Source organism: Chelonoidis abingdonii, chromosome 2, assembly GCF_003597395.2.
Source record: "Chelonoidis abingdonii isolate Lonesome George chromosome 2, CheloAbing_2.0, whole genome shotgun sequence".
Classification (NCBI taxonomy): domain Eukaryota; kingdom Metazoa; phylum Chordata; order Testudines; family Testudinidae; genus Chelonoidis; species Chelonoidis abingdonii.
The window spans coordinates 87,993,182-88,009,149 of record NC_133770.1 but is presented as its reverse complement, the minus strand read 5'-3'; positions in this window follow the sequence as shown (position 1 = coordinate 88,009,149).

The following is a 15,968-nucleotide window of genomic DNA, read 5'->3' as shown; positions in this document are numbered from 1 at the left end:
TAGCAAATCATAGCTTTTCCAATGACACCTTATATGCCCTGTCTTGTGCAAAATTCTTCAAATTATGCCATAATTATATCATAATATCACTATGAAGAATATAGGGTGCAGTGTCATACCCCTCTCTACCAATATTTCAGTCATGAGATTCATCGTACCAAGTCAGTCTGTAATGCCAATTAAGTCATAATTTACCTTATGTATTAATACTTCCAGTTCTTCCTGTGTATTCCCCATACTCCTTGCTTTTGTGTATAGGTAGACATCTAAGATGTTGAGCAGATTCCCCTCACTGATTTCCCTCTTGCTACTCCTGTGCCCCTGTTGTAATCTCCATGTTCCCTTCCTCCCAGCATCTAGCCCTCTGTTAGAATCACCTTTTTTTATTCTTATCTGTAGCTTTTTGTCACATTCCCCCTTTGACTGTAGTTTAAAGCCTCCTCAGTAGACTGAGTCAGTGCACAAAGCTACTCGTCCCCTTCTTTCTCAGAACAGCATCCCATGCATGAGGAAACCGAAGTCCTCCCATTGACACCATCTTCAAAGCCATGCATTCATCTCTAGGATGTGTCCCCCTGTCTGGGCCCTTATCTTCAACTGGGATGATAGACAAGAACACAACCTGTGTTCCCAACCTCTTCACTGTTTCCCCCAGTGCCCTGTAGACCCTGTTGATCTGTTCGGGGTCATACCTAGCAGTATCATTAGGGTCACATTGATGAGCAGGATGCGGTAGATGAGGGCAGATGAGCCTTGACAATCTTTCTGTAATGTCTCAAATGCAGGCTCCAGGCAGGCAACATACTTCCCTGGATATCATGTCAGGTCAGCAGGTGGATGCCTCCTCCCTCCTCCCCACAAAGAGTCCCTGACCACTAGCATCCTGCACCACCTCCACTTGGGTGCAGTGACCCTGAGCCTCCCAGCCAGTGGGGTCTGCTCCTGGTTTCCAGGTGTTAGTACAACATACTGGTTCTTGACTCCAACAGATGAGGGACTTGGGTTGTAGACTTCATTGCAGATAGACTCTCTAATGCCAGACTGTTCTTGCTATTTGATAAGGTGGATGCAGTGAGCAAGCATCTACTGTACTGCAGAGGAAATGCCTTTTTCCTTTGCAGGTGGCCTTTAATCTGTTTGTTTGAGTTGGAGGAATCAATTCATAAATATCTGGAATGAGTGTCAGATTTGTCACAATATTTTTCAGATGCCAGATGGCTTGCTCTCCTGGCCTATTTTTTAGATACATGGTATTTGAATGATTAAATTCATTAAGCTTATTCATGCAAGGAAGAGACACGAATATTTTGCTAAAATAAGAATCAGGCATTTATTTGTACACTTTTCCACTGCTTCTAATACTGAACATATGATTTCTTTTCAGATGATTGAATACTTCTCTGATTTCCTAACTGAAAATGACATGCCACCTAATTCTTTTAAATCAAAGGTCATTACACATATGTTCAGGACCTTATTTACCAGTTCTGTGAATATTTCTCAAGGAAGGCAGGTGAAATGAACTCGAGCATCACAATCCCTTCATTGAAGCATCAGTGAATGGTGCCAAATTGGGAAAAGTGCACCAGGAACAGTAGATAGTTATCATGTGATCTGACCATGAAAAACTTGTCTATTTAACTCAAATTCTGAAATCATTATTTTTTTAAATCTGTGGACTCTGAGTACCCAGGGCTAGAAAGTGAGTCTAATGGGTCTAATCCAGGGGTAGGCAACCTATGGCATGCGTGGTGAAGGCGGCATGCAAGCTGATTTTCAGTGGCACTCACACTGCCCAGGTCCTGGCCACTGGTCTGGGGGGCTCTGCATTTTAATTTAATTTTAAATTAACCTTCTTAAACATTTTAAAAACATTTACTTTACATACAACAATAGTTTAGTTGTATATTATAGACTTATAGAAAGAGACCTTCTAAAAACGTTAAAACTTTGATTAGAGTGAATAAATGAAGACTCGGCACAGCACTTCTGAAAGGTTGCCAACCCTGGTCTAATCCAAAGCCTGCTGATGTCAGTGGAGACCCTAAAACTACTGACAATTCTTTAATCAATATATGTTTGGAAGCAGGCTTTTCTGCATTAGTTTACTTGGAAAATAAACCCTGATCTTACGTCATTGTGGAGCACAACCTTCACTTCCCTCCTTCATCTAAGCAACATAAGCCCATAGATATCAACTTGTGCTACTCAATTTAGGAGTCTCATAGTAGAGTCTTCTGGGATGTGTGCAGATTCATGTTCCTGCCCTGGCCAGTGCTGCTCACACGCTCCACCCCTCTGCAGCAGAGAGGAGATGCTGGATGCCTGGCATCACCACTAGGCAGGTGCTCTATGTAGGGGAGGGACTGAGCTCCATTTGGAAGAAGTCAGAATAGTCAAGGGCTGAACATGGTGTGATGTATTTTTTCCTGGTTTCATGAGCCTGAGGTCTGTGTTACAGATCTTTCCCATCCCTCTCCCTTTTCTCACTTCATTTTCTCCATTTTTCTCAAGCTCTATGTCCTCCACTTTAGAATCATAGAATGTCAGGGTTGGAAAGGGCCTCAGGAGGTCATCTAGTCCAACCCCCTGATCAATAGCTGTTTTCTCCATTTGACTTTTCTCATATCTCTTAGGGCAAGTCTACACTATAGCACTATATTGGCACAGCTGCAGAGTACCTGGTGAAGACGCTCTGTGCCAATGGGAGAGTGCTCTCCCGTTGGTATAATTACTCGACCTCCATGAGAGGCGGAAGCTATGTCAGCGGGAGATGCTCTCTCCTGTCAGCATAGCACCAGTGTGGACAGCGCTTAGGTCGCTGTAACTTGCATCACTTAGGGAGGTGTCTCTTTCACACACCCCGAGTGACATAAGTTACAACGACTTAAGTGGTAGTGTAGACCAGCCCTTAGTGTTATCAGACATTAGTTACTTAGTTCCAGACACAGACTAAGAATGGTGCACCTGCTGGAGCAGAAGCCCTAATAGTGTGTGGTGTTGTCACAATGGTAGAAAATCTGTCTCTAGCAATTATCTGTATCATAGGTTTTCAGAATAGAGAGAGATAAATAGTGGTGTCCCCCAGGGGTCTGTACTGGGACTAGTCCTATTCAACATATTCATAAATGATCTGGAAAAATGGATGTAAACAGTGAGATGGCAAAATTTGCAAATGATACAAAACTACTCAAGATGGTTAAGACCCAGGCAGACTGCAAAAAGCTACACAAAGATCTCTCAGAACTAGGTGACTGGGCAACAAAATGGCAGGTGAAATTCAGTGTTGATAAATGCAAAGTAATTCACATTGGAAAACATCATCCCAACTATACATATGAAATGATGGGGCCTATATTAGCTGTTACCACTCAAGAAAGATCTTGGAGTCATTGTGCATAGTTCTCTGAAAACATCCACTCCATGTGCAGTCAAAAAAGCAAACGGGATGTTGAGAATCATTAAGAGAGGGATAGATAATAAGACAGAAAATATATTGCCTTTATATAAATCCATGACATGCCTACATCTTGAATAGCGCATGCAGATGTGGTCACCTCATCTCAAAAAAGATGTATCGGAAAAGGTTCAGAAAAGGGAAACAAAAATGATTAGGGGAATGGAATGGCTTCAGTATGAGGAGAGATTGATAAGACTGGGACTTTTCAACTTGAAAAAGAGATGGCTGAGAGGAGAAATGATTGAGGTCTATAAAATCATGACTGGTGTGGAGAAAGTAAATAAGGAAATGTTACTTACTTCTCATAATACAAGAACTAGGGGTCACCAAATGAAATTAATAAGGAGCAAGTTCAAAACAAACAAAAGGAACTATTTCTCCATACAACACACAACCTGTGGAACTCCATGCCAGAGGTTGTTGTGAAGGCCAAGACTATAACAGGGTTCAAAAAAGAACTAGATATATTCATGGAGGATAGGTCCATCAATGGTTATTAGCAGGGCTGTTCTTAGGATTTATGGGGCCCTATGCAAGTTACCCGAGGGGTGATATTGAAGGGCGGGAGTGGGGAAGGGGGGGCTCCTGAGAGGGGATATTGAGGGGTGAGGGAGGGGAAGGTGAGGGCTCCACTGAAGGCTGTCCCTAGCTAGCACAGCTGACCCGTGTGTCAAGGGGGCACAGCCACCACCCCTGCCCATGGACCCCCCCCAATCCCACCCAGCGCTGCCCTTCCCTCCGCCACACGCCTACCTGGCATGGCATCTGCCAGGCCTCGGGGCTTCCCTCCGCTTCCCCCCGTGAGTGCAGCATCTGCCAGGGCACCCAAGAGAGCTTGGGGCTTCTTCCACCCCATGGCTTGCGCTGTCTGCTTGGGTGCCCATTTTTCTGGGGGTCCCATATTGGGGGAGGCCTTCTGGGCACGTGCCCTGATGGCCTGTGTGTTAATCTGCATGGGGGAGATGATGGAAGCTCTGGCCAGGGGCCCCCACATGCACCCAGCTTTGAGAGGAGATTCTGCTTTCCAGCATGCATGGCTCCCTCCCGGCACCCACAGCCCCACACCAGCTCCTACCTTGTTGATCTCCCAGGGGGTGGAGAGAAGCCCTCCAGCCAGCAGGCGAGCTGAAGGGAGTGAACAATGGGGGAGGGGGAGGGGCCAGGCGGCTTCTTCCACTTCCCCAACATCATTGCAAGCTCTACCCTCCTGTGTGTGTGTGTCGCTGTCTCTGAGAGGCCTTAGGAGGTCTGTTGATTTGAGGGCTTGTCTACACACAATTGATTTAGTTAAACTTTTCCAAATCCCCATGTGAACACATTTATATCAATTTAAAGCTGGTTCTCTTAATTTAACATCTCCCTGCAAATTTACAGAGGCAAGCTAAACTGATATAAGTTATGTTTAAATCTATTTAAAATTGTCCACACACACAATTGCACCAATTCAACTCAATTCAATTAACGTGCAACAGGTATGATTTTAAAGTTAAACCAGCGCTAATTTGGAAAGAGACTCAACATTAGATCTGGTCTACACACAAACTTCTGTCATTATAACTAAACCAGTGCTAATGGTGCTATGGATATCTTTATTTTGTTAAAGACTGGATTATTTCAAGTTAATTTAAGTTTTTGTTCCTATTCCACTTAACCTAAACTGAAATATGTCTGGTTTAAACTGAATTAAGAGTGTCTGCAGTATTTTGCACCAGTTTAACCATATCACTTTAAAATAACACCATGTTAAACCAGTGCCACTGTGTATGTAGACAAACACGTAGTTTAGGTCATCATCTATGAATCTGCTCAGGTGTGAAAGATGTGTGGGAGAAAGCTGTGCTGACCAGGTCATGGCATTATGAGAACAGAGTTTGAGGTTACTTAACTTTGCATGTTGTGTGACTAGTATCATGTCATCTTTAGTACATGAAGTTTTTTTTTCATGTAGGAAACATGCTGGAGTTGAAGCTTAGGAGACATACAACGCTCAAACAAAAGCATTATATAGAAAACACAACCTTGATTGTAGCATGTGATTAGACTATTATATCTACTGTTACATATCCGATGGGCTATGCTGTCCATATCTTGATCTATTAAAGCAGTAATAATTCAGTAGATCCTTCTTTATTCATACTGACTTGGTAATTCCTTGTGCTCTTCCAAACTGACCACCTCTTCAGCTGTGCTATCTCTAGCAGTAGAGTCAGCTCTTGTGGTTGCCTTCCGGTAATCTCAGAAATTAAATCTATAAATGCCTGTTTTTTAACTTGCCTGTATCTGGCTAGCTGTGGCTCTGACAATGAGTGACATGTTCATGTACCAGGTACACAGGCATGCTTTGTTATAGTCCAGGGGTACCAGCTGTTGAATGATCTTTGATCGTGAGCAATCTGTTTCCTTTTGAGGCTCTTTGAGGCAAATCCTGTTCTTCTCCCTATTTCCTTGGACTCCCCCAAACCAGTGTGGCTGCACCTCATAAGAAATGGGGCAAGCTTCAGGAACACTGTTGTAAGATGAGCTCAGGCTGTGACTCAGCCTGGGTTAGGAGTCAGATATATCTTTTAAATTAGATTGAATTTAAAACTGAGCTCTTGGCCAGTTGCTGTAATATTGGATGGCAATTTATTCCACCCACATGTAGAAGAGTTAACTTTGATGTTAATTACATCCTGTCTGCCTTAAATCTCCCAAAGTTTCAATGGACTATAGGATTTATTCCCTTCCTGTCTTACACTCTTGAGCATTGTTGCTGTTAAAACAATTGCCACGTTTAATGTCTGAAGTGGTTGCATTTCAGTGATGGATGAAGTGATGCCTTTTTATAAACTGTATTTCAGTCACAGTTTGTAAATTCTTTGGGATCCTTTCAGGATGAAAGGAATAGGTAAGTGTAAGATATACGGTAATTATTTGTATAGAATATCTGTTTGCATTTATCAGTTGTTTGGAAATTCATCCCACATTACCACCCAGATATACTACTGTGACTGGTGCTTTACAAATACCTGGAACAGACAAAGTGCTTTTTAAAAAAAATAAAATAAAATAAAAAATTCCTCCATTCTAAAGACTGTTTTTTATGTGTTTTGGTTATGCTACTAGTGAGACTTTTATTTGTAGTGAGCCCGAATAACAATTGGATACACTGATTAATCAGTGGATTGAGACAGGTAATTAGATGATCATCCAGAAATTATCTGAATGGTAGTATTTATCCTAAAGAACTATCAGGAACAGACTATCTTAGGAATGTTGTGATGTGCTGACAATTGATGTGTTTCCAGTGTTAAGCATCAGATGTCTATTAATCTTTTTGGCAGACAGCTGTCACATTGGAAACAAATTGCCTGCTCAGTATTCATGTTCTCAGATTCCAAGTTCCCTTAACATTCACATTCCGTTAATCTAGAAATATCTAGTGTTGGTACTGAGTGCAAGTAAAATGCTATTTTCCTCTAAGCATTTTCATACCACATCAAATTACTATTAATTCCTGTTTTTTAATCTTGTTATGAGCAAACAAGAGAACAGCATTATAGAGAGGCAGGATTACAGAGCTGGCATTAACAAAATGCCACTAATATCACTGGGAGAAGAGCTGCCCTACTGTTCTAATCACATGGCATATATAAACCTCTTTAAAGGTGAAACACAAAATTAAAATGGAAATCCAATGAAGCCCAGAAAAATATGCTGAATGTCTGCTATGCAGCACCTTTTTGCTTTACTAAAGACACACCAGAGTACATAGTGATCCTAGGACTGACCATATCAAGATGGTTGATGGTTCCTGATTTGCTGAAACTATCCCAGAATGTAACCGAGCAATTCACAGATGGCGATACCATTGTTCTCAAAAGAAAGTTTTTAAAATTTTATTATATTTACTCTTATTGCTTGTATAAACTTAGTACTCACTGATGCTACAGTCACATTGTGCTAGGGGCTGCACACTTAAAGAGCTCGAAGCATGAGGAGCTTATGATCTAAATAAATAAGAAAAACAAGGGGGTGGCAAGAAAGTGGTGTTATCCCCATTTTAAAGATGGGGAACTGAGATACAGAATACATCATTTGCAGAGTGTTACACAGGAAGCTTACAACAGGGCCAGGAACTGAACTGATATCTCCAGTACCTGACCTGCTGCAAGACCATTCTTCATCTCCATATCGTCTACGGTGGCTATATCTTACTCCATGACAGCTTAGTTAGTGCAGGCATCCAACACATTTTTGTCTTAACTTGGTTTTCACCTTAGCTTTGCAGTCCATTTTTAACTAGGAAGAGGCCAAAGCCTCAACTTTTAATTCAAAACCCTTCAAATAGTTGAGATTTCATACAGTAGAACCTTAGAGATACAAACACCTTGGGAGGTTGTTCCTAACTCTGAAATGTTTGTAACTCTGAACAAAATGTTATGGTTGTCCTTTCAAAAGTTTACAACTGAACATTGACTTAATACAGCTTTGAAACTTTACTATATAAAAGAAAAATGCTGCTTTTAACCATCTTAATTTCTATGAAAAAAGTACAGAAACAGTTTACTTGCCTTGTCAAACCTGTTTTTAAAGTTTCCCTTTATTTTTTTAGTAGTTTACATTTAACTTAGTACTGTACTGTGCTGTACAGTATTTGCCTTTCTTGTCTTTGCTGCCTGATTATGTGCTTCCAGTTCCAAATGAGGGGTGTGGTTGACCGGTCTGTTTGTAACTCTGGTGTTTGTAACTCAGAGGTTCTATGTGTTTGAAAGGTATTAAGACTGCCCAGTTGGTTTCGGTTGTGGATTGGACGCAAAACCAGAAGAGGCCTATGTTTTCTAATTCTGGTTTGGACATAACTGAAAATTACAAGCCTGGTTTGTGAGATTTCAGTGGCATGGAACCCAAAGCCTTGCATTGATTCTGCCTCAGACCCAAGCCTTAGTCTAACTCTAATGGGAATCAGTCCACAAACATATCTTCTGCCGCTGCTCTCTATGGATGCTGCTTTGGATTAAACCAAAACAACATTTTAAACTAAATCATAGGTTTTTCTAACCTAAAGAAACCTTTGCTCCTTATTTCAGTTAGAGGTAATGTACAGAGTACTGCGATCACTTGTTTGGATGTTGCATGGAATAAAGCTCGCTACAGAGGTGATAATAGAGGAAGCCATATTTCTTCTTCAGTGACACACTTCGAGGTTTGCCGCTCAGTTTTTGGGCTTTGTTATTAAATAAGTGTGCTATTTCTAAGGGAAGAAAATAACTAATATGTGAGAGTTTGTCTCTAAATATCTAAGTGCAAACACATGGGAGAAAAAAGTTTTTAAGAAAGTAAAGAATAATGTTAGCTTGAAGTGTTATAGGAATAGAAGCTAAATAAGTGCTGTGAATATACTTCAGACTTTTACATTACGTCCAAATGTGAGTGACAAAATAATTCTTGATGATTTGTGTGAAAGGCAAATCAATTCACTTAATACTTGTAGTTTATCTTACATCTTGGCATTTAGTAAATTGAATGTTGATGGAGTTATTAATAAGAGCTGCGGTTCCAAAAGTACAAAGTTAAATCTACAGGAAGGTAGTTCAAATGAGAGAGATTGAGAACACTCTGAAATGCCCCCCAGGTCACATAGTACTGTTTGTAATTTTTTTTTAAGAGCGAGAGAGAGAGAGGCTTACTTGTCACTAGCAAATTTGGAGCAACCATAGTTAAAAATCTTTGTGACATGTTTCCAGCTCCAATTCTAGTCAAAGAAACAGTTCAGTGTGAGGGTTAAAACACACAAGCTGCATAAAATAACTGAGAAACTTTCTGATAAAATATGAAGCCATTCACAGACTTTTAGGGGGGAAATGGGAATGTTTCTCTTCCTATTGTGAGAAAAATTATAAAGGTTAGAACCTGAAATGCATGACTGTTTTGCATTCAGATCTAGAGATTATGGATGAGTAGAATAAAAATATGCCTGCCAGGGGCAGTTGCCTGCTTGTATTGTGCCTGTTTATTTTATATATAGATATAGAGATAGATAGATAGACAGATATATTTAAATATATGTGGTTAATCTGTCAGAATCCTGCAAATGGCCCAGCCACATTGCACTGGATATTTGTAGTCTGAATTAATAATATGAAAGTAACTGACTGGGCTAGGCTGAGCATTATCTCATTAGTATTCAGGAGTCCTTCCAAAGGGCAAGGAGGAAAAAGTTGACATCTGAAAAAATGAATTATGGGGGTAGAGGGAGATAGTGAGAAGAACAAAATGTTATCACTCTCACATCTCAGACCCCATTTTGAACTCAACCTAATCAAAGCAACTGACACATGGTATGTTCTCTGGAAGAATCATTTTTAGTATGGACTATGGTAGAATGAGGTCCCTGCCCATTGTGTCCAGGACTAGAGTGAGGCAACAAATTTCAGCAAAAATTTTCAGATTTGTTGATACCAAAACCTTTCACAAATTCATGTGATTTTGCCTAATGGTTTCAGCTGGAAAAAAAACGCCTTAGAATAAAATGGGGGAAAAAATGAAATGGTTTGTTTTGATGTTTCCTAAATGGAACATTTTGATTTGTTATTTCAACTTTTCTTTTTATTAAAAAATAATAAAATGTTTAAAAGATTAGAAATTTTAAATGTAATATTGTTGATTTTGTCAAAATAAATGTGTTTGTTGGACTCAAAATACATTTTTCCTTTTTGATTTACCAAACATTTTGAAACATTTTCTTTTTGGTTGAAATTTTTGTTTTGAATTTTCCAGCAAGTGGAAAATCTGTTGTTCACCCAGCTTTGCCCAGGCCCAATAGTATAAGAGATTGGGTGCCCAAAACGAGATAGATAGGGTCTGATCTGAAGAAGTGCTGAACACCCACAACTCCAGTTATACTTTCATTCCGAATGAACTATTTATAGTGAAGGAAATCAAGAAAGAACAAATACGTTATCTCTGTGAAAGAGCACAATGTGTGTGACTCATAGACTTTAAGGTCAGAAGGGACCATTATGATCATGTTGCACCAGCGACCATCTTAAAATGAAACTGCTTTCTAGATGGAAGGCTTCACAACAGGCAGATGGGCAGATTCCTTAGCAATGTAAAGGTACATCACTCGGAAAACATATATAGCTACATACATCCCGATAAATAGTTTTTTTTAAAAAAAGTTATTCGTTTTTATTCATGGATTAATATGTGCTTTACCTTCTACTGATATTTTTCTACTTGTCTCTCAACCCATTTTTTAAAATGTGCCGTCTCATGTTACCGAGCAGAATATTTTAAATACAATTAAAACAGTGACAAGGGGTTAGGAAACCCAGTCGGACAATTCAGTGAAACATGAACAAATGTGTGGTGCTCTCTCTCCCCCTGCCCCCTCCCACCACCCTTAATTCATCCCTTTCCAGCAGGCTTCCTTACTCACAAGAGTTTGCATATATTTGTAGCTTGCTTCTTGTATTTGGCAGACTTGTATTTTCATTTAACTTTGTGGTTTGTGAGTCACAGGTCAGTAGTTATTATTACCCTTGTAGATGACAAATGAATATTTACATTTACATCTCATTAAAAAGGGTTGGGTTTTTAAATCTTTTACGCTACACTAGATGACAAGCCAAAATTACACATATTATTTTAGGGAGGCACATGCAGTCTTGGTTAAATAATGAGTAGTTCTACAGTAAATATTCATCACCACTGTTTCATCTGCTTGCACTGAAGGCAACACGGTAAACCTTCCTCGTAGTGAACCTAAGTAGATTTATCTGAAATGAATAGGTAAGGAAACTGGCAACTGCAGCACTAGTAATTCTTTATAGCTCTGTGGTTAGAGAAGGGGTGTGTGTGTGTGTGTGTGTGTGTGTTTGTTTGTTTGTTTGTTTGTTTGTTTGTTTTAAAGTGGTTCTCTTATTTTTTCTGTGGTAGATTTGAAACTGGGTGATTTGGCCGTGAGCAGATTTAAAGCAAACCAAGGTCTCATCTATACAGGGACACTCAGAAGTTAAGATGAATTAACTTAATCTGTGAAGCTAATGCACATAAAGTAAAGCTCTTTAACCCTCTGTGTGGATGCTCTCATTCCAAAGTAAAGCGACTATAGTTCTCTGTATGAAGGAAGATTATGCTACAGCAAATTAGGACACTTTTTACTTTGGAAATGAGAGCATCCAGGCAGGGATTGAAAGAAAGCACTTTCACCTATGTGCATTAATGTCACAGCTTTAGCTATTTGCTTTAACTCCCCATGTAGATAAGCCCTAACGCCTTGGCTACACTGGCGCTTTACAGCGCTGCAACTTTCTTGCTCAGGGGTGTGAAAAAAACACCCCCTTGAGTGCTGCAAGATACAGCGCTGTAAAGCGCCAATGTAAACAGTGCCACAGCACTGTAAAGCGCCAGTGTAAACAGTGCCACAGCGCTGGGAGCGCTCCCAGTGCTACAAGCCAATGCCCATGAGGAGGTGGTTTACGTGCAGCGCTGGGAGAGCTGTCTCCCAGCACTGGCACTGCGACCACACTCGCAAAAGTTTCAGGTGTAGCCATACCCTAAGTCTGTTCAACCCATGGCTAGATGGCATAGCCCTGAGTAAGGGGCAGTGCATAGGTCTGCCATCCCAGGGCGAGTAGCTGGAAGCATTGTCTCACAGACATCTCTTTAGAAGCACAATTACTCCCCTGTGAAGTGAGTGAGGGTGAGTAATTTTAAGAATCTGTGAGCAGATGCCCTTCATGTTGCAGATTGTTACTCAAGAAGCAAGTCCTTGTATGCATTATCCTCATCCTAGGTGTTTTCTGCTCTCTCTTCCCAGCCAGCAAGGGTAGGAGACAGGCGCAAGCTAATGCCCTGATTATAATCAATGCTTCCATGACTTCCTCCTTGTACTAATGGGCTGAATTCTTAATTGGAAATGCATTGTACTGTGTTTCTAGTTCTGAGCTCAGCAGCTTGTTCCTGGTGGCCTATGAGCCCCTCCTGGAAATGGTGAACATCTCTGTGAAATACAATAATTTCTCACTATGACACTAGCAAAACAGGTGCCATCTCTTGCCAAGTCTTTAGGCCTCAGCTGAGCATTGACAAATTCATTGCTGGAAACCAGTCTGTTTCACCACGTATTACTATGGGTAAGCTAGGTATTGAACTCATAATGGACTTTAGTGTTTAGACTTTATGAAATACTAGTAAATTGCTGCCTGCATTAATCCTACTTATAATACCTTTATCACATGCTGTAAGGTAATATTTAAGTTTTTATTTTATAACTAAAAAATGTTTGTTCTGAAACTGAGAACCCAGTCAGGAGGGATCATCTGCCCATGAAGAAGGGCTATCAAAATGAAATGGGCCATTTGGAACATCACTGTACAGAGACTTTGTTAATTGCCCCTCACACCATGAAGAGGCTATGTGCAAAAGGCCCCGACTCATCAGCTAAAATTCAGGAAGAAGGAAATGAAAAATGTTCTTGCCAGCCTTTTTTCTCTCTCTTGCTGTTTGCACTTTCATAGGGCAGTGTGATGGGTTAGATCACAGAACCCATCTTGGGAGCTGCCACCTGATGTGCCAAGACTACTTCTACCCCTGCCTTCCCTGCCAGTTCAGGACCCTAGCACCCTGTCTTGCTGAGCCAGACACTCCCATCTGCTCCAGCAAAGACCCAGGGTCTGAATTACTTGCCCCAAAGCGGCAGGTTTACCTCAACACTTCTGTTAGTTGCTTTCTTGTCTTTAACACCCAGATGCCCAACTCCCACTGGGGTCTAAACTCAGATAAAGCCATTTTACTCTGTATGAATCTTATGCAGGGTAAACTCATAAATTGTTCGCCCTCTATAACACTGATAGAGAGAGATGCATGGCTGTTTGCCACCCCACCCCTCCAGCATTAATACATACCCTGAGTTAATTAATAAGCAAAAAATGATTTTATTAAATACAGAAAGTAGGATTTAAGTGGTTCCAAGTAGTAACAGACAGAACAAAGTTAGTCACCAAGCAAAATAAAATAAAATGCGCAAATCTATGTCTAATCAAACTGAATTACAGATAAGATTCTCACCAGTTCCAGAATGCTCCCTTTTACAGACTAATCACCTTTTAGCCTGGGACCAGCAATCACTCACACCCCTTGCAGTCACTGCCCTTTGTTCCATTTTCTTCCAACTATCCTGAGGGGTGGAGAGGCCCTCTCTTTAGCCAGCTGACGACAAAATGGAGGTGTCTCTTACGGGCTTAAATAGACTTCCTTTTTGTGAGTGGAGACCCCCTCCCCTCTCCTATGCAAAGTCCAGCTCCAAGATGGAGTTTTGGAGTCACCTGGACAAGTCACATGTCCGTGCATGACTGAGTTCCTAGTTCTAGCCAAGCCACATTCCTGGGAAAGCCCAGATGTGTATTGGTGTCTCCAAGTTCATTGTTTGCGTAAGCATTTCCAGATTGAGCACTTACTGAGAATAGTCTTTTCTCAGGAAGCTGACCAACTGCTTCACTACAGCCTACTTAGAATCAAACAAGTATGCAGCCAATATTCATAACTTCGAATACAAAAATGATACATGCCTACAAATAGGATTAATAGATTCAATAGATCATAACCTTTACAGAGATATGTTACATGGCATATGTAATATAAACCACGTTCTAGTTATATATAATTATATAACATAACTAGAAACAAGAACATATGCATATGTATTTATATATAATATATATATATATATATATATAAAATACATGTGCATATGTACTTGTTTCTAGTTATGTTATATAAATATATATAACTAGAATGTGGTTTATATTACATATGTATTTATATATAATACATGTGCATATGTACTTGTTTCTAGTTATGTTATATTTCCATAAAGCCTTATGGGAGGTACCGTCACAGGCAGGAGCTATGCATCAGAAGCAGAGATTCCCTAGGATCAACCTGAGTTAGCCTTAAAAGACTTTCAGAAAGTCCAGATTTCTACAAAGGTCACCTATTAGAACCGCAGACTGTAAGTCACTTGCGTATAGATATGTGCCTGCTCTTACCTACTAATAACAACTCTCATTTCTTTTCTTAGTCAATAAATCTTTAGATAGTTTATTGTAGGATTGGCTACAAGTAAAGTTTTCTATAAGCAAAATTTAGAATTTGGCAGGATCCAGGACTTTTTGGATGCAAACAGTGAAGGTGATATTGTCTTGCCTAGCAATGTGGAGAATTTTTATTTTTCTGGTGATTTGACCAGAATTAGGGTCTTATCAAAGTAACGTTCTTGGATCTAGTTTAATCTTGGGTCCACTCAAAAATCACTCATTGATAAGTGATACATGCTGGCCACTTTGTTGGTACATCACATAGGGAGTATACTGCAGTTTTGCCAACCCCAAATGTTCATGAGTCAGACTCACTAAAAATCGTGAGATTGGTATTAAAATAATTAGATTAGGTAAAAATAGTAGCTTTGGTGTTCTCTTTATTTGCCTTCTGCTTTTTGAACTTTATAGATGCACTGGGGTCACATTTTGAAGCTTTCTCCAGAGTCATGAGGGTTGGAAAGGTACTTGTTCTTTAAGAATGAAGGCTGAAAATCATTAAATATCCACTTGACTCCAGGAACTGGGGCTTTAAGGAAAACACTAATTATCATGACTCATGACAATATCATTAGTTGGCAACACTGGTTACTGTCTTTAAGTTCACAAATGTTACAGCATGAAAAGGAATACTGATAAATACAGCCATGGAGTCAATTTCTTTCAAAATAATGTACTTGTTTCTCCATTTCCTTATATAAATCACTCCGAGTAGAGATATATTAATGACTACGTAATAATGACTAAAGAGAATGATGCACTTGGAGAATCTGCTCGTATGTGTTTATATCATAAAAATGGAAATAGATTTGTGTAGCCAACCAACTACTAGTCTTAATATATCTGAAAGGACATGAAATACATTTTAGGCACAGATTAAGTGTGACATTGTTTTTAGCCATGCCTTTCAAATTAAACATGTTTGCAGTGGTGAAAAGATGTACCATGAAAGACCAAATAAAATAAAATAAAATAAACCTCAAAACCACCATTGCTGAAGTTACCCCTGCTGCATAGATAATACAGCAACAGATTGCAAAACTCCTTTGCATTCTCCAGGAGAGTACTCGTAAGTTAAACACACAGATTAATAAAATGACAGAATTCTGGTTTTGGTATGGACTTTTCTCAACTAGCCCCAAGCTATATGAAAATGAGTAAGGAAACTAGCCTTTAATAGTCTGAAATTCAAAACAGTTAGCTAAAGGCATATCCGATTCTCCAGTGATTGCTCACTGCCAGCCTTCTAATTTACAGAGACTTTTCACTGGGAGCTGAAGTAAAACCTACAGACAGGAGTCCAGCAAAGCATTGTTATAATTCAGCCAAATGTGTTACTTCTGAACATGTCTGTCTAAGCATTTGACACAAATCAGATATTAGGAATGGCAATATACAAAAACCTGTAGGAGAGCACTTCAACC